General features: G+C 40.2%; 1 protein-coding gene across 5 annotated transcripts in view; it reads right to left on the bottom strand.

Moving 5' to 3' along the window:
- Raph1 (Ras association (RalGDS/AF-6) and pleckstrin homology domains 1) overlaps positions 1-12,594 on the bottom strand; it is an 86,362-nt gene extending 73,768 nt beyond the window's left edge. Inside the window, exon 1 of one of the 5 annotated variants that reach the window (XM_050154159.1) lies at positions 12,305-12,594. The gene's annotated coding sequence lies outside the window, so the exon portion shown is untranslated. The remainder of the gene's footprint in view (positions 1-12,304) is intronic. The other 4 variants (XM_050154160.1, XM_050154162.1, XM_050154163.1 and 1 more) reach the window with 4 other exon arrangements.
- Positions 12,595-18,509: the final 5,915 nt, after the last annotated feature.

Here is an 18,509-nt window from a genome sequence, read left to right as displayed (position 1 = left end):
AAATGTAAAGAGTATGATATAGTTAGTCATTCTGTTGGATAAGCGAAGGTATAAACTAAAACTTCAGCTTTTGTTTCCTTATTATTATAAGAAACATCTTAATATACAAGTATGCTGGCCTCTTCCTAAATCTCCTGAGAGCTGGATCACAGACATGAAATACCAAGCTCAGAATCAACTTTTCTTATTTTTTTTTTTGCCTGAATTTGACAGGAAACTTTTCTTATTCTTAGCTGACAAATATTTAACGATTTGTTCAAAATAATAGTAGCAACAATGTATTTGATTATGTACATTAATGCATATATTACATGCAAACTTATGAGTGTGTACATGTAAGTGAAATGGGTGACAACAATGATACAAGGAACAAGCAGAAAAGAATCAGAATAATTTGTCATAATAAGGTGCTCAATTTATATTCTCGAAGCAGTGTTATCTGAAAATGTGTTTAAAGGTTGGGGGGGGGGATATCTTTAATTCCAGCACTCGGAAAGCAGAGGCAGGCAAATCTTTGTGAGTTTGAGGAAAGCCTGGTTTACAGGACAGCCAGGACACAGACTGAAATGCTGTCTTGAGAAACCAACAAGAAAAAAAAATGTGTTTATATTAGCTATAATGTATATGGTAAACTCCGAGGCAACCAACCACAAAAAAAGTAGGGAAGTATAAGTGATCTACAAAGGAGAAGAGAAAATGTACTCATGTAAAATAGTCTAGCAGAACAAAAAGGGGCCGAAGGGGAAAACAATATAAAAACAGGAACAAAGAATAAGCAATAGTAACAAATCTAATAAATATTTATCCAGCTGTATCACCATGGAATACAGTGGTATCTATATACACTTAGAAGACAAGATGCCGACAGAATAATAGAAAGCTAAAACAACTAGAGCTTGAAGGGGTAGCATTTGCCTCCTAACAATTAAAAAACAAAACAACAAATCCCCATGGCCTAGAGGAAAACACAAGTTAAATGTAAAGTTACACACAGAGGGAAGTAAATCCAGAATGCTATCTTAAAGAAACTAAAATCGGGCTGGAAGGTAAGAGCTCAGCAGTTAAGACCACTAGCTGCTCTTGCAGGACTGAGGTTCAATTCCCAGCAACCACATGGTGGCTTACAAGTCTATAATTCCAGTTCCAGGGGATCCAACTCCCTCTGCTGGCCTCCATGGACACCAGGCATCCAAGTGGTATGGATACAAACATACGAGTACACAAAGTACTCACACATATAAAATTTAATAGAAACTGAATCAAGAATTAAAAATCTTCCAACAGAAAACACAAGGTTCAGATAGATTCCCTGGTGAATTCAAGAAAATATTTAGGAAAGAAATTGCTTAAATACTCTACAACCTCTTCTAGAACATATAAGTAGAGAACACTTTCTAACTCTTCCTATGAGGCTAGCAATAATGCCAAAACCAGACATGAGAAAAATGGCAGACCAATATTATAAAAATATCTTCAACAAAAATTAGCCAAAAAAATTATATACTATGATCAAGTGGGATTTATCCCAAGTATGCAAAATGACTCAATATCTGAAAATCAATTAGTGTAATCTATCACATCAATGAATCACCAAGAAATACAGCATGGTCATATCAATTGTTGTGAAGAAATGGAATATCCAAGGCTCATTCATGATAAAGTCTCTTTGTAAGCTAGAAAGAGAAACCCAAATTGACAAATGTCTAAAAACAAAACAAACAAAAAGTCCCTAGTAAATATCACCCTTCATGGTTGTTGCCAAGATACCACTTCTTGGCTTCACTTATGGAGTCAGTCAACAGAATCCCCACAAAAAGTCTACCAAGTTATTTTATTGATAATGGCAACCAAGTCAAACGCAGAGGATTGCACTATACTGAAGGATAGCTATGAATGTGGGCCAACACAAGAATATACCCTTACTTAAAATACTATGAGAACTTTTTGCATTTTTTGTAAATCAATCGCACAGTTCAAGAGTGAACTTTGTAGATGACAACATCATGTCCTTATATCATAGGGTTGGATGTTCCTGGGTTAACAGCAAAAGATCCACAATCGTTAACACAATACTGAAGGAACTGAACAAAAGCAGACAACTGATACTATAACCAACCTCAAAACCTCTATACACAACCACAAATATCAAGACAGTGGGGTATTGACAAAAGAACAGTCAAATGGACCAGTGAAACAGAAGAAGGAGTCCAGAAATAGGCTCACACAAACACAGACAGCTGATCTTTGACAAAGAAGTAAAGATAATTCAGTGGAGGAAAAACATTTTTAACAATTTTTTTCTGGAACAAATACGGTCATTCATATGTAAAAATAAATAAATCTAGAAACAGACACAAAAATTAAGTAAAATTAGATTACAGACCTAAACGTAAAAGGTTAAAAAAAAACCTACAAAATAATTGAAGTAAATCTAGATTACAATGAGTCTAGTACTGATGAATAATTAAAAAGTTAAAAATCTTTATGAAAGACGATGGCAAAGCAATAAGCCTTCTAAAACAGAAAGCAGAAGGTCTAAGTGTATTCACTGGGGAATTCTAGCAAATATTTAGGTAAGAAATGACTTCAATTCTCTGTAAGTTTCTTCCAGAAGAATGATGAGTAGGGTTAGGTGTGGTAGCCCACACCTGCAATCCTAGTACTCAGAAGGCTGAGGCTGAGGATGGGGATATGTCCAGCTTGACTTACACAGAGACTGTCTCAAAAACAAAAACACCTCCCAAAATACCCCAAACAAAAAACCCACCTAACTTCCCTACACATACATTCAGACAGGCAAAACACTCACACTCATTACTCCCCCCCCCCAAAAATAAATAGTTTTGTATAAAAATAGTGTGCTGGGTGTGGGTGGTACACACCTTCTCAGCACTCAGGAGACAGAGGTAGGCACATCAATGTGTGTTGGAGTTGCTATGTAGACCAGTATGGTCTACTTAGCAAGTTCCAGGCCAGTCAGGGCTACATAAGACACTGTCTAAAAATATTAAAAAATATATAAAAAGTTTAAGAACATACATTTAGAATTTTCAGAATAAGTAATTTCTACTTTAACATCATAAGCACTCAACAAATAATTATTTGAAACTAAAAGCCAATCAGAAAAAACTAAAAGAAAATAATTCTAACATTTTAAAATAAACACAAGGATTGTCCAATATTATATTTGTCTACTTTATCAAGAATTAAATATGTTCCCCCCAAAAAAAGCTTACAGAAAATAAGAAAAGGCAAAGGCATGGGTTCTGTTAGCCAAATAATCATCTAAATTATATATACAGATGTCACAATCCAAGGGTTAACTTGTTCTAGGTAGTTCTCCAATCAGTCCTACTGCCAGGGCAGCTAACATTTCTTTACAGTAAACCCCTTTGTGCCCCTCCCGTTAATAATATAAGCAATGCTTTTTCAAACTCTTCTGAAAGTCTTCTTTCGTGGGGCCACTGATAAGGCTCAGTGGGTAGACACTGCTGCCGAGCCTCACTGTTTAAATTCTATCTATGCAACAACATGGTAGGACTTCTCCACGTTGTCCTCTGACTCTGGCCTCTATGCATGGGCCATGACGTCAGTGTGCCTGTACACACACACATTTAAAAGTTTTAATTCACAAATGAAACTGTTTCTTGATAAACATTTATAATATAAAAGAATTCTTAAGAAAATACACCTATCCAGTTGACAAAAATATGATAAAGCAGGGTTTGGGAGGATATGGGAGAACATTCTAGTAGGTAGGTTTCTCATCATTTGGGAAGCTATTGGAGATCATCTATAACAGCGGTTCTCAACCTTGCTAATGCTGCAACCCTTTAACATAGCTCCTCATGTTGTGGTGATTCCTAAGCATAAAATTATTTCATTGCCACTTCATAACTGTAGCACTGTTATGAATCATAATGTAAAATCTGGTATGAAGGATATCTAATATGTGATTCCTGAGGGGGTTGTAACCTACAGGTTGAGAACCACTGAAGCTCCAGAGATACACCACTTCTAAATGTCCAACTTAGTGACAGGCACCAAAAGAAATATTAAATGTCATCCTAACCCTCCTAACCAGAGCTACATAGCAAGGCTCCATCTTAAAAAAAAATAATAATAATAATAAAAGAACACCGGTACATTTTGGGGGCTGAGTTGGATTTGAGTTCAAATCAGACTGAGCAGAGTAAGGAACTATCTAAAACCAACCAACTCCACATTTTAAAACAACATATGTAGTGATATTTTGTTTGTAATCTAACAAATAAAGCTAGCCTGAAGATCAGAGTGCAAAGTTAAGTCACTAGGTAGCCACACACCTAAGCCACTGGTTAGTCATAAAGGACAGGCAGTGGTGGCCACACCTTTCATCTCAGGGACACCTGGGCGACTTGGAGTGAGTCATTCTAAGAGAGAAACAGATTTCACAACTTTGATCCCAGCACTTGGGATGATGCACCTTTAATCCCAGAACTAGAGAGAAATGTAAGGCAGGAACTCAGTGCAGTCTCTGTGCAGTCTGAGGTAGTCATCCTGAGGACAGGATCGCCCCTTTGTTTGCCTGAGCCTTGGTAGAGGTAAGAACTCTCTAACGCCTTGGCTGTTTTGTTTTTCTGATCTTCAGCTTCAACCCCAACATCTGTCTCTGGGTTTTTATTATTTGTGCTACAAACATAAGCATGTAAATTGTGTGTGTGTGTGTTGAACATCATATGTCTGTGCACCACATGCATTCCTGTTGTCCAGAGGTCAGAAGAGGGCATTAGATCCCCCAAAACTGGAGTTATGAGTGACTGTGAATGAATTATGAATTTTGAATCAAACCTGGGTTCTCTGCAAGTGCTCCCAATCACTGAGCATCTCTCCAACCTCAGAAACCTAAAAGTTTATGAACATGTGGGTGTATTAAAACATGCCTGGGAACCCAGAAAGACAAATATCATATGTACTCACTCATAAGTGGCTTCTAGACACAAAGCAAAGAAAAACCAACCTACAGTCCACAAGCCAAGACAACCTAGGCAACAAAGAGGGACCCTAAGAAAGACAGACATGCATGCATTTACACAGGAAGGAGAAAAAGACAAGATCTCTTGAGTAAATTGGGAGCGTGAGGGTCAGAGGAGAGAAAAAAGAAGGGAGGGGAGAAAAAAGTATAGCTCAGTTAAAAAAATTTAGTAAGATTTATTTATTAAAACATGCAAACAAAAATATTCCTGGGAATACAAATTATCTGGGTGAGGAGTTCCATCATACAGCTCTCTTCTCTCTCTCTCTCTCTCTGGTTTTGGTTTTTCAAGACAGGGTTTCTCTGTAGCTTTGGAGTCTACCCTAGAACTCGCTCTGTAGACAAGGCTGGCCTTAAACTCACAGAGACTCATCTGTCCCTGACTCCCAAGTACTGAAATTAAAGGCATGCACCACCACTGCTCAGCCATCATACATCTCCTTGAACATAATTATTTGAAGAAAAATATAAGCAACTGATTATTACTAGTGGTAATGTTTCATACTTTATATTATATTTTATACTTGAATTTAAAAATACATTTATTTTTGAAAAGAAATCTAAAATGTAGAAAAGATGATATATAAGTATGCTCAGGAAAGCAAAAACAGTTTCAATAAAAGAAGCAGAACTAAACTGTGTTCCCAATGAACTATGCAAACACAAAAACACATATATGAGAAAATAAACAGAAAATGGAAACTAGTAGTCATTTCTGAATAGTAGGACTATTTTGTTTTCTTCTTTATATGTTACTCCTTGTTAATATTAGTATAAGAAAAAAAAGAAAGCAAACCATAAAATGTAAACCAGTAAAAAAAAAGGTATGCTCCAATTAAACTTGTAAGACTATTGTTTTTCAGATTCTGAAAAGTTTAGGGCTAGTAAAATGACTCAGTGAGTAGAAGTATTTGCCACTGAGCCCAACAACCTGAGCTAGTTCCCCAAATCCATACAGTGGAAGGAGAGAACGGACTCCCAAAGTTGTCCTGATACCTCCCCCTCCCAACAAATAAAAAAATTATTTTAATTTTATAATTCTAAGAAAGATTAGACCATGTTAACTGCCCCAGTTAGGATTCTACTGCTGTGAAAAATACCATGACCAAAGGCAACCTGGGGAGGAAAGGGATCATTTCACCATATGGAGAACCCAAGGAAGGACCCTAGAGGGAAGAACTGAAGCAGAAGCCATGGAGGAAGACCGCTTGCTGGTTTGTCTGCCCTAGCTTGTTTTGTTTGCTTTCTTAAACACCCAGGATCACATGCCCAGGGGTGGCATCCCCCTGCCAGGAGGCTAAGCCCTCCCACATCAATCATTAATCAAGAAAATGTCTCACAGACTTGCCTACAAACAATAACAATGCTCCTTTTCCTAGACAATGTTGGCCTATGTCAAACTGACCAAAAAAGGAAGGAAGGAAGGAAGGAAGGAAGGAAGGAAGGAAGGAAGGAAGGAAGGAAGGAAGGAAGGAAGGAAGCAAGCAAGCAAGCAGGACATTAACATAGCTTGTTTAAATTAGTATCCAAAACCACACAAGCCAAAAGAATTTAGACAGCATTAAACTTCTAATTTTAAGTGTTTAGGCAACCACTGAGCTAAATCCCTAGCCCTGGGAATATCTTTAGTTTTACATTTCTAAAGACAGTTTAAGTTTCTATTTCTAGCACTGTGATATCACAATGGATAATAGTCCCTTCCTCTATGAATCAGATAAAGATATCACTTGGAAAATCTTCAGACTAAATCTTAATTTATATTGTAAAAAGAAAGTATGTATAAAGGAGGATTTGAGTATAGGAAGTGTCAGAAGTAGGGCTGAACACAATGCTTATGTAACACTGTAATAAAATGTTACATATGAAAAATACAGAACACTACTGAGAAATTGGGGTCCTAAACAGACAGATGCACAATACCATCGTATTAGAAAATGCAGTATTTTATAAGTTCTCCCCAAACTAAACTAGGAAGTTGATACAATTACAACCACCATCAAAAGAAAACTATTTTCTTAAAAACAGAAATTAACAAGATGGAGGTAGGAATGTGGTTCAACTTCCAGCATCACAAAAATAATAAATCAAACAAAGTGATTCTAAAATCCATATTATTAAAAAAAAATGACTTTGATTAGTCAAAACAATCGTGAATAGACTGAAGGATTTACTCTACCTGATTTCAAACTAATGATATTTAAAATAATTAACATTGGCAAAAGGACAGGGAATTATTACATCAATGTAACAGACAGTCCATGGATTGACCCACACTTATAAAATCAAATGATTTTTTGAAACAAGGAACTCAAGGCAGATAAAGAGGAAAGTGGTTTTTGAAAAATACTGAAACAACTAGACATAAAGGAGAGAGGAGAGCTTCAATTTCTACATCATACCACAATAAAAATTTAATTTAAAATGGAGCATAGCAAGAAATGCAAGAACTAAACTTATAAAACTCATACAAGAGAAAATACAGGAATATGTCTTTTCAACTTTGAAATGGGAAGTTATTAGGACACAGAAAATACCTATAATCATAAGAAAAATTAACACTCTTAATGAAGTCCATTATTAAAACATTTAAAAAGTTAGACAGCACAAGGTGAGTATTGTGAAACACATTGTTAATCTTGGCACTCAAGAGGCTGAGGTCAAAGTGTTTTAATGAATTTGAAGTCATCCTAGGATACATGACAAGCCCTGTCACACACAAAAATGAATAAATAAACGCAGGCAGCACCAAATTAAGAGAAAATATATCTGGCTAAATAGCTTGTATTTAGAATATAAAGAACTGTTACAAGCCTAAAAAAACAAAAAGATTAAATTTTAAAAATAAGCAAATCCCAAATGACTAATAAGAATATGAAAAGCTGGGACTGGAGAAAAGGCTCAGTGTACTATTCTTGCGGAGGATCTGAGTTCAGTTTTAGCACCATATCAAGCATTTACAACTACCAAGAAGAAAGAACACTTGTTCTTGCAGAGAACCCAGGTTCAGTTGCCAGAATCACAACCCCCCGTAACTCCAGTTCCAGGGGATCCAAATGGCCTCTTCTGACCTCAGTGGATACACATGGTTACACATACATATATGCAGATAAAACACTCATACACATAAAAAGATGTAAAGAAAAAGAAAAATAAAATTTTAAGCCAGGCACCTGCCCCTAATTTCAGCACTCAGCACTTCTGTATGAGTTGCCTTGATTAAGGTAATCTTTTCATAGAACTACAGCAATGTTTAAGAGACAAGACAAAATAGCACAATGAACTGCAAAAACATTTATGATATGTTATCAGGACTTATTGTTAAAAGTTCATTGTTTTTAACAAGCAATGACTTAAACAGGATGAGTACACCCCCATAGAAATGTTTGACTTTGTCCATTTAATTGAACAGAGTGTACAGTAATATGTTGTTGAGACAATTTTATATGAACAAACAGTATGCAGGACCGAAGTTTAAAAAGTCTCCAGTCTGTTAAGTTTCCTATTAATTGCTCATTTAAAACTCCTAAATAAACACACAGATAGTGTAAGGGAAGCTTGAGTCTGTAGGTCATTCGGATCTCTAATGTGCTTAAATAAAGAAATAAGCAAACAAACAAACAAACAGGCTACAGTGATGAGCTTAAGTCAGCATGAACTATACAGTGAATTCTAGTACAGCCTAGGCTCCGATTTAAGACTCTGGGTAAAAAGAAAAGCCCAACAACAATAAAATAATGACTACACTTTCGGAGAGTACCCCCCAGGAGTCAAAGGCATAGAGAGACAAAGTAAGAAAGTTGCTACTAGAAGCTGCAGTAATAGATGTGAAGTTACTGTTTAACAGGTAGAATTTCAATTTGGGATTGTGAAAATGCCCTGGAAATGGACAATGTAACAGTTACACAATAACATGGAACTTCTTTCCTCTGGGAGACAGGGATTCTCTGTGTAACCCTGGCTATCCTCTAACTAGCTTTGTAGACCAGGATGGCCTTGAACTCAGAGACCCACCTGCTTCTGCCTCCCAAGTGCTGGGATTAAAGGCACAAGCTCCTCAACATGAACAGATTTAACAGCACTGAAAAGTTAACTATTTAATGCTTAAAATGGCAAAAGTTGTATAAAGATTTTAACACACGAGAAAAAGAAAAAATGTTCTAGTTTTACCACATGGCAGCACAGGAAGGTAGTAAAAATACAAGAATTAGGCTACCTAGTTGTAAATCTCTATGTTTACTTCATAGCTGTGTGGTCTTTGGGAAATAAACTTACTACCTCTGCTTGTTTTCTCAAATAACAGACCTCCTTCATAGAGGTATGGTGAGGAATAAATAATTCAATACTATAAAGTGTTGAAAATAGTACATATTATATAGTAACTTTATTATAATTTTAAAACATCTTTTGAGACAGGGCTTCGGTATATAGCTTAGTCTAGCCTTATTCCTCCTGCCTTAGCGAGTGCTCTGATTACAATGGTTACTCCTGATTTCAAACATTACAAACTAGACTATGGGCTTTGTGGTGGTGGTAGGTATCAAATCCAGGGCCCTACCATGGTAACTGCTCTTGACTTGCGCTGTATCTCCAAACTGTCTAATGAACTTTAGGTCAAGTGTCTAAAGACCCTTAAAAGCTCTTCATTAAAATAAAATTTTAATTATTCTTTTTGTTTTGAGGCAGTCTCATGATGTAGGTAGGCAGTCCTTAAACTCAGCACCCTCCTACCTGGACCCTTCAAGGCTCATGCTACCAATCTTAGCTCCTCAAAAAACTGGATGGTGGTGGCACACGCCTTTAATCCCAGCACTTGGGAGGCAGAGACAGGTGGATCTCTGTGAGTTCAAAGCCACCTTGGTCTAGAGTCCCAAGACAGGCTCCAAAACTGTCTCAAAACAAAATCTTAAGATCAGTAAAAAAAATAACACAGAAACCAGTAATCTACTCCAAGCTCCTCATTTTACAGGTAAAGAAATTAAGAAGGCAATAGTTAGCCTGAGGTTACATATCTTACTCCATTAATATTACTTTTCTTAAAGAAATAGTTGGGGATAATACCAATGTAGACATTCACAACTTCCAAAGCCAATCAAATGTGCATCCCAGACCTGCTGCCCTCGTTTCTTTCTAGTCCAGAGCCAAAACCCAGTAAAACCGAAACAAAAAACAACACAATTATCCTCAAAGATAATGGTTAAAAACATCTGGCCAGAAAAGTGTTAAAAGTTGTGTAAACATTCTCAAAAGATGCCTGCCACTCCACTACTGTCGGCCAACTAACTGAATAATCTCAGTGAGACCTGAAGAGTCTGCCTGTGTGGAATACTACAGAGAGCTAATACTCATCACAAAGAAATGACCACACATAGCTCCTCACTAAAATCAAACAGAAGTGAGTAGCAATCCAAACACCACAAAACACCTGGTGGAAAAAAAAAATCAAATGCAAGAAAGGTTTTTAAAGGGTGTCCTTATTTTGCTACTTCTCCAACGTTCTTCTTAGAGAATTTGGATTTTTTTTTTTTCATGTGTGTGGGGGGTGGTGATGGCTGGGTTTGTTGGTTTTTCAGACAGGGTCTCATTTTGTAACTCATGTTGACCTGGACTGCATTGCAATCCTCTTGCCTCAGCCTCCTGTGTGCAGAGACTACAGGCATGATCCACCATGTCTGGCTCCTGAATCCAGTTCTAAAAAGATAATCACCACCTACACGTGGAATGTCTTCCTTTCCAAGTCTACACTGTTGAAATCCCACCAGTCCTGTTGAAATAATCGAAATACATGATGTATATGTATGAAAAGATGAAACTCATATTATGTAAAATTAATGTGCTAATAAAATATTATTTTTAAAGAAAATATCCAACCTTTTAAAAGACTCCACCCATACATTGGCAGCTTCCAGTTTCACCCCACCACTGACCTCAATGTAGAATTCACCTTTTCTTCACTGTCTTATGCTATGCCTCTATAATGCACTATTACCAATATTCACTTCTGACCCACCCCCTCACAAGATCGACAGCTGACACCCCATCCCCAGCAGTAGGAAAAGGAATTAGCATGTACTGAGCCTCTCACAGATAGGTAAGGGGCTACCAATTTTGCGTTATCTCGTTCAACCTTCTTGATAACAGGCTAAAAGGTAAACAGGTGGTGTAGGGCTGTTTACCTGTAGAGAACTACTGCGGAGTTAATGGCTTGCTTATCCACCCTCACATTGCTAGCCGATTATTCTATATGGACCGTTAGTTTACTCTGCTTCAATGCGCCTTTTCTGCCACTCACTGTTGTGGGGGTGTTCCGAGTTGTGTCTCCCACTGTACCTGAGTAGGTTTCCACACTGTTTGCTGACTTCAGTATTCTAACCAACACCAAGTCACCCTTTAATAATCGAATCACGCTAGCCCGCTACGTCCACGGAGGACTTTACCCACTTGGGCGGCTCTCCACTTCTCCATGAGAAATGCTGCAGGCAGTATCCACCCAGAACTGCTCTTCCCACAGAATGTATGAAATGCAACACACAGGAAACGTGCAACTCTTGTATCATTTTCCAAAGCTCTTATTTCATACTAAGGCACATCTTTATGTCTACATAAGGATCAAGCAGTCTCCGGTTCACACAGTGGGGCCATTCTAAGACAATGTCTGAATAGGAAAAGGGTATCAGCATCTTAAAACGAAGGCATCCTTTCGACACTATTATAAGGCAGCCTCCTCCCTTTCTGTAGTCCTCCACTAAACTGCAGTTTGGATTTCCGGCGGGAATGTACGCGGAAAGATGAGATGAGGCTAAAAAGCACTGGAGCAATTACTTTGCTTAATTAGAAGACACCGAAAGCACCCCGCCTTTCGACGTCTCTGCATTGAACTAATTTATGAAGGCGGGCAGGGCATAAAAGCTAGAACAAACCCGCATCGAGCGGTGTCTGCGGCTACCGGGGGGTCAGTCCCTTCCCACCCGCGAGCAGTCCCCGGCCACCGGAGCCCAGCGCGGAGTAGAAGCCCCGCCGCACCTACCCAGGCGCCCACTCGCCCATTGTCTGCACGATGCCGCCCCGAGTGGGGGGCAGCCCAGGCCCCGCCGACCCCTACCCACCGCAGGCCGCCTGGCTGGGCGCAGCCCCAACGCCGAGAGCTCGGCAGCGACCCCGCCCCGGGTTGCAGCCGCTCGCTCTCGCCCGGAGGGCCACGCCGGGAGCCAGGAAAATGGAGGCGGCAGCGCCTCCCGGGGACCTGGGTCCTTCCTTTCCCCGACCTCGGGGGCCAGGCGGTGGAGCACTCACCGTGGCGGCCCCTCGGCCCTCCGGGAGCCCCGCGCGAGGCAGCAGCTGCTCGCGTCCCCCGCGCCGCGCCGCCGCCTCTCCAGGCGCGCCGCTCCTCTCCCTCAGCTCCCGCGGCGCGCGCTCCGGGACTGACTGACCGACCCGCGGAGCGGGCGTTGGCAGGGACGGGGCGGGGCGACCGAGCGCCCGGCGGCGCGGACCGCAGAGCCCCCGCGTCCCGCCCCGGCACGCAGGGCGGGGCTGAGGGTCGTGCGGCCCAAGGGCGGACCGACAGGCGCCCGGCCGCGCGCGCGCGCGCTCCCCGCCGCGGCCGCCGGCTCACTTCCGGCGCGGGCGGCGGCGCGCGCTTCCCGCCGCCTGGTCAGCAGCCCCCCCCTCCCCGCCCCCGTCCTCCCTCCCTCCCGTCCTCCCTCCCTCCCCCCCTCTCCCGCCCCAGCGCACACCGTCCGACCCGCAGGCGCCGGGCCGCACCCAGCCGCGGCCGGCCTCCTGCGCGCGTCCCCGAGAGCCGCCTCCTCCAGGAACCGGTGAATCAGAGAATGAATGAGCCGAGAGGAAAATCCCGCTGCGGTCCCGCCCTCCGTTGCGCTTCCCGGTGGCTCCCGTCTGAGGCTGTGCACCTTTGCCTGCCTTCCACGTACTCAGTCTCCAGAAAACAGCCCCGGGCTAACCCAGGCACCCGCTGCTTTAGTAAATCCCGTTTTAGCCCCAAAATGCCGTTTCAGGAATCAGACACCCCGCTCATCTCTACGTTTTCACGTCAAAGCCTGCTCATCTGGGTCCCCAGTTTCTGTCCTCCCTTACTGAAACTGTTCGTAGTGCGGGTGTTGGCATCTTATATGTCCGAGTATTACACTTAAATGGTGAATTTGCTCCCAAGCTCCGTGAGGATACTGCTTATTTTTTTATGCAGATTCGACTTAGGCAGACTTAGATTTCTTTCGATTAACGTCCTTATTACGACCTTCATGTAAAGTTGATCAAAGGAAAGAAAAAATAGTATTAAATTACCTCTGCTTGGCCATACACTTTGTTAACACTAAAGAAATTGATCTGTGATCTGGAATTGGCTGCGTTGAACGTTTAGCATTCTTTTTTCGTGTCTTCTTGTCAGCTCTTTAACAGTTTGTGTATTTTGAATTTTCACAACCCTCCTTCCCGCCCCCAAAAAAAGAGAGACCATGTCTTTCTGAAATTCTGGCTCTCTTTCTAAGAATGAGTGTTCATTTCCCTGTTCTAGGACCAAATCCTAGTTTGATTAAGTGCATTCTCCTTCCTGATATTCTTAAGGATTTCCAAGTGGTTTCAGTCCTATTTTACAATCTTTAACGACCTGATGCACAATCTGTCCAAACTGGTGTTTAGAAACGTACAAGTTTCACACTTGAGATGCCCGTGCTTTGGAAATACATGCAATTTGTATTTTAAGTTTAGTAGGTACTTCAGTAATTAGATAACACCATGTAATAAACTAAAAATAGTGGAGGTGACCAATTCCTATGGTCTCTCTTCCTTGCTGAATTCGCCATTCGTTTCCTGTAATTATTTCAGTGTGCTATGTTTTTCCCTTGATGAGGATCATACTTTTTCTTCATCCTTAGACCTTGCAGTATCTACTGTGCACCTTTGTATAAATAACAAATGCTTTGAAATTTTAACCAATAATTCATACACCAACCTGGTCTACAGAGTGAGTTCCAGGACAGCAAGGGCTACACAGTGAAACCCTGTCTCAAACAAAACAAAACAATCTATACAAATGTGTCTGTAGCCTCTTTGTTTTCCTTGTGACCAGGTTTGTTGATATTAAAAACACCTAGATGCCCAAACCTAATAAACAACCTATTGTTATCAAATGTTATTGCTAGGCTGAATGTGAACATTACAAGAAAGAGTCTCATTTTTTTAAGAGTCTCATTTTTATGGAAACCTTTATCAAACAGGCTTCTGAATGCTCTTTCGATGGCTCTTAGCCAGCTCTTCCCTGAGGTTTTTTTTTTTTTTTTTTTTTTTTGGTTGGTTAAGACCAATCTTAGAAAACAGTCACTTTTCACCATTGAGCAAAATGAGCAGGTTCTCATCAGTTTCATTAAGCCATGAAATAATCCATTCACTTGATTAGAGTTTATTGAGCTCCAGCTAAGGTGTAAGAATACAAAGATAAGAAAAAATCGACGTCTCCTGGCCCCACAAGTCACAGACTGCTGGATAAAGGAGGTAGGGAAGCCACTACTAGAAAACTGTCTATAGCCAGAACGGGAAAGCATGTCTAATGACAGGGAGGATCTAACCGGATAAGGAGGAGCAGTCATTCCAGACAAAGGCAATGACTCTGTGCAGGTGTATGAACTTTAATAGTACCATGCCCAAGAGGCCTGACTTTCATGTAATTCCATTCCTTCCAGACAGATGCAGAGAAGGTTCGGCTAGGTGGGAGATGGTAGTAGGGACCTCATGTCAGGAGCTCGTGTGCAACACTAAGGAGTTTGAACTTAATAAAGCATAAACTCTTTGATGTGTTTCAGAGACCAGAGAAAACTGATGGAAGAATGAAAGCAAAAGGGGGGGGGTGAGATAACTTATATCAGCTGGGCAGAGGCAGAAAGGTGATTGGGTGAAGGATATATCACAAATCTGCAGACTTTCACGTAAAATAGACTAGAGGACAGAAGGAGACAGAAACCTCTACAAAAGGCAAGCGACTTGGAGTCTAGGGAGACTGACTGTATGAAGCTAACCCTCCATGAAATAAGAATGCAGCAGGAGGCGCCTGACTGAATACTTAAACAGGAGAATATTACCATAGGGGGCTGGGAGCTCAATCTGTAAAGAGCTTACTGAACAAAGATGACGATCTTAATTCAAATGCTCGGCACCTGTGTAAAAAAAAAAAAAATGTGCTAAGTGGTTTGTATCCCTAATCCCAGCACTTGGGAGGTGGAAATGGGAATGCCCATGAGATTTACCGGCCAGATAATCTTGAGATATGGATATGCCCCGGTACAATAAGAGATCTTGTGGAGTGCCCGCACACACCGACACACACACACGTGTGCCATAAATCTAGGCACCTTAAAAGATTCCTAGTCCATTACTCTGCAAAGTATGTTCTTTTTGTTTATTTGTTTTTCTTTCTATTTTTGGTTTGGTTTTTTTTTTTTGTTTTTTTGTGTTTTTTTTGTTTGTTTGTTTTTGTTTTTTGAGACAGGGTTTCTCTGTGTAGCCCTGGCTGTCCCAGAACTTGCTTTGTAGACCAGGCTGGCCTCAAATTTATAGAGAGCTGTTTTCCTCTGCCTCCCATGTGCTGTGATCGAAGACTTCTGCCACCACCACCCAGCACAAAGTGTGTTATTAAGGACAGTGACTTCACAGAATTTTAGTAGCCATGATGGCTATTCTTGGTTGCCAACTCAACTACAACTGGAACTGTGATCCCAATGACTGGGCACATCTCTGCGGGACTCTTAACTAAATTATCTGAAGTGGGAAAACTCACTTTTAATCCGGATATTTGAGGTGGGGAGGTAAACCTTAAATCCAGATTTTTTTGAGGTGGGAAACCCACCTTTTTATGAGGACCATACCTTGTTTCTTCACTGCTTTAAAGCCTGCTTCTTCAGGATTCCAGCATATGCTGAAGCCAGAGGAGACATGGATTGAACGAACAGCTACTGGATTCTTGGAACTTCTGTTCATAAGAGGCAGCCGTTGTTGGGTGAGCTGGACCACAGCCTGTAAGACGTCATATATATACGAATGAGAGAGAGAACCCTAATACAATAGACATGATTTCTAAAGTAGCTTTGAGTTCCTTTAACCAGACCAGTAAAAAATGATAACAAAGTTCAATGGATTTCTCAACCAGAGAACTTTTCAGAGATACAGCATGTCTCGGGGCTGTTCAGCTATGAAACCCTGTCTCTAGTGGAACAGATCATTAGACGTGTGTTCCACAGAATGCCTTTTTGGAAATGCTGAGCGTACCCAGATTTTTATTTTACAGTTATAAAACTGTTGCCTTAATCCATGAACTGACACAGCTGAAGTTAAACACCTGTTACTGGCAGGCGCTCAGCCCGAACTCCTGCCTTGACCCTGGCCACTTTCTCTTTTTACTCCATGTTGCTCTCCGGAACACAAACTCATTCTAGGACTTTCCACCAATCCTGGGGACAAAGATATAATAAAACAGTTATTGAATATTTCCTTTAAAATGGGTTTCCAGATCAGTAACTTTTCAGAAAATTCCTAACACTATGATAGTTTAATGCTAGATTTGATTTCTCAGTCATGATTCCAGTTCTCAGACCTAATTGCTAATAGATGGGGGTGGGTTTCTTATCCTAAATGCATGGTCCTTATTCTCGGGGACATTTAGTAGTTTCTATTCTTAGAAAAACAAGGCAAGTTGTTCATTCCAAGAGACTTCTTAGGACTTTGGGGACAGCTTTTATTTCAGAAGTCACTTCTGTAACGTTATATTTGATATCAGTTAACATCTTAATTTATGCGGCAATAACAGATGGTGTTCTGTGTAACTTTTATATCCAGATCAAAGTTATCAGATATAAGACTAATGGGTCAACTGAATGAGTAGTTCATTTGTTAATCCACTTATCAAAAATATTTTAGTGTCTACTATGTTCCCAACTCTGTCATAATGGCTAGAGAAACATAAGGCATAACCTCCGGCCTTCAGACACAATACCATTCATTGTTAGTAAGACGGAAGGATATCTGGAGGTGGGAACTTGAGTCATTGCAGTTTTTAGCTGCATATTTGATGGTAAACATTAAAAAGAGTAAGAACAAGATAGCTAGAATATTGTGGGTGATGACAAGTAACTAGAGATTTCTTAAATGTTCACTAACAGAAAATTGTTTAAGAAAATGGTTTGTAGAGAAATATTTAAAATACTGAAAAGCTGTTCGTAGTACGTTTGGTTAAAATTTGCAAACATTACATGCAATGTGAATTTGTGAAAAATGTGGAAAATGTAGAAGAAATTACAAGAAGACAAAAGTGCTTGTTATGCGGTGATATGATTATGATACTTTAAAATTTTCTTTAATTTCTTTAATTAACTGAATTCTTTAATTGGCAGTTGAAATGAATTAACTAGCCGGATGTTTGATGGCACTTGCCTGTATTCTCAGGATATGGAAAATTAAGATTGAAGGATCCCAAGTTGAAGGCTAGTCTGGGCTACATAAGAATTCAGGGTCTCAGGAGTGAACCTACTACTATTATTTTGATAAACGAACACAACATCAAACATCCGTCTAAATATATGTATCTCTACCCGTACACAATGCTGCTCTCAGACCTCATCAGAAAAAATACCTTTTTGTAGTGAATGAGAGTTAATATAGAAACTCACAACTGTCTAAAGTGCAGAAAATATTTGTCAATGGAGTGTCCATCCCTCGTCCACTACCCAAAGACTTGGGGACCAATGTGGGAAAGGAAGGGGGAAGATTGCCAGAGTAGAGGTTAGGGAGGACCAAACTGAAAGGGTGTCTTTTGGATGCAGCAGGACAGCTGTGCTCATGATGAACTCACGAGCAGCTGTGGTTGCCTACATAAGACCAGCACAAGATCAAGTCAGCCGATATTGCTGCTGAGGCTCTATTGACAGTTGATGTCTTGGGGGGGGGGGGGATTCAGGCCCTGGTAGGTAGCCCAGTCGCTACCTGATGGCCCCATACCATGAGTCCATGGGCAGCACAAATTAGAATTAGTGGGCTTAAAAAAGGTTGGGGATAGAAGTTGAGAAATTAAGAGGGGTCGAGGGTAGGGGTAGATCATGGAGAAGTTAAGGGGAACATAAAACACCTCATATGCATATATGAAAATTTCCAAACTTAATAAAATATTATGTTTAAAAAGGAAAAAAGAAAAACTTCAAGGCCAAATGGTACATGCTGAAAGTTTGTCTCAGAAAACAAACAAGCAAACAAAAAAATAACTAAGTCAACATTGATGGACAAATCTTTAAAATAACATACAAAATACTTCAAGTGAATTTTAAATTTGAAAGAGGATCACTGTATTTAAGAAATGTAGTTTACAAGACAAAAGCCTATTTAAAAAAAACAGAGAATAAATAAGTACAGAAATCTGATACAAACTCTAGGTGCACTAGGGTTTAGAAGAGAGAAGTGGACTGGAAAGGGAAGGACTTAGGATTGCAAAAGAAGGCCC

The sequence above is a fragment of the Alexandromys fortis genome, unplaced genomic scaffold, assembly GCF_014885135.2.
Source record: "Alexandromys fortis isolate MF-2015 unplaced genomic scaffold, M_Fortis_MF-2015_v1.1 scaffold_40, whole genome shotgun sequence".
Lineage (NCBI taxonomy): Eukaryota > Metazoa > Chordata > Mammalia > Rodentia > Cricetidae > Alexandromys > Alexandromys fortis.
The sequence above is the reverse complement of the archived record's forward strand: the minus strand, read 5'-3'. Positions and strand labels throughout refer to the sequence as shown.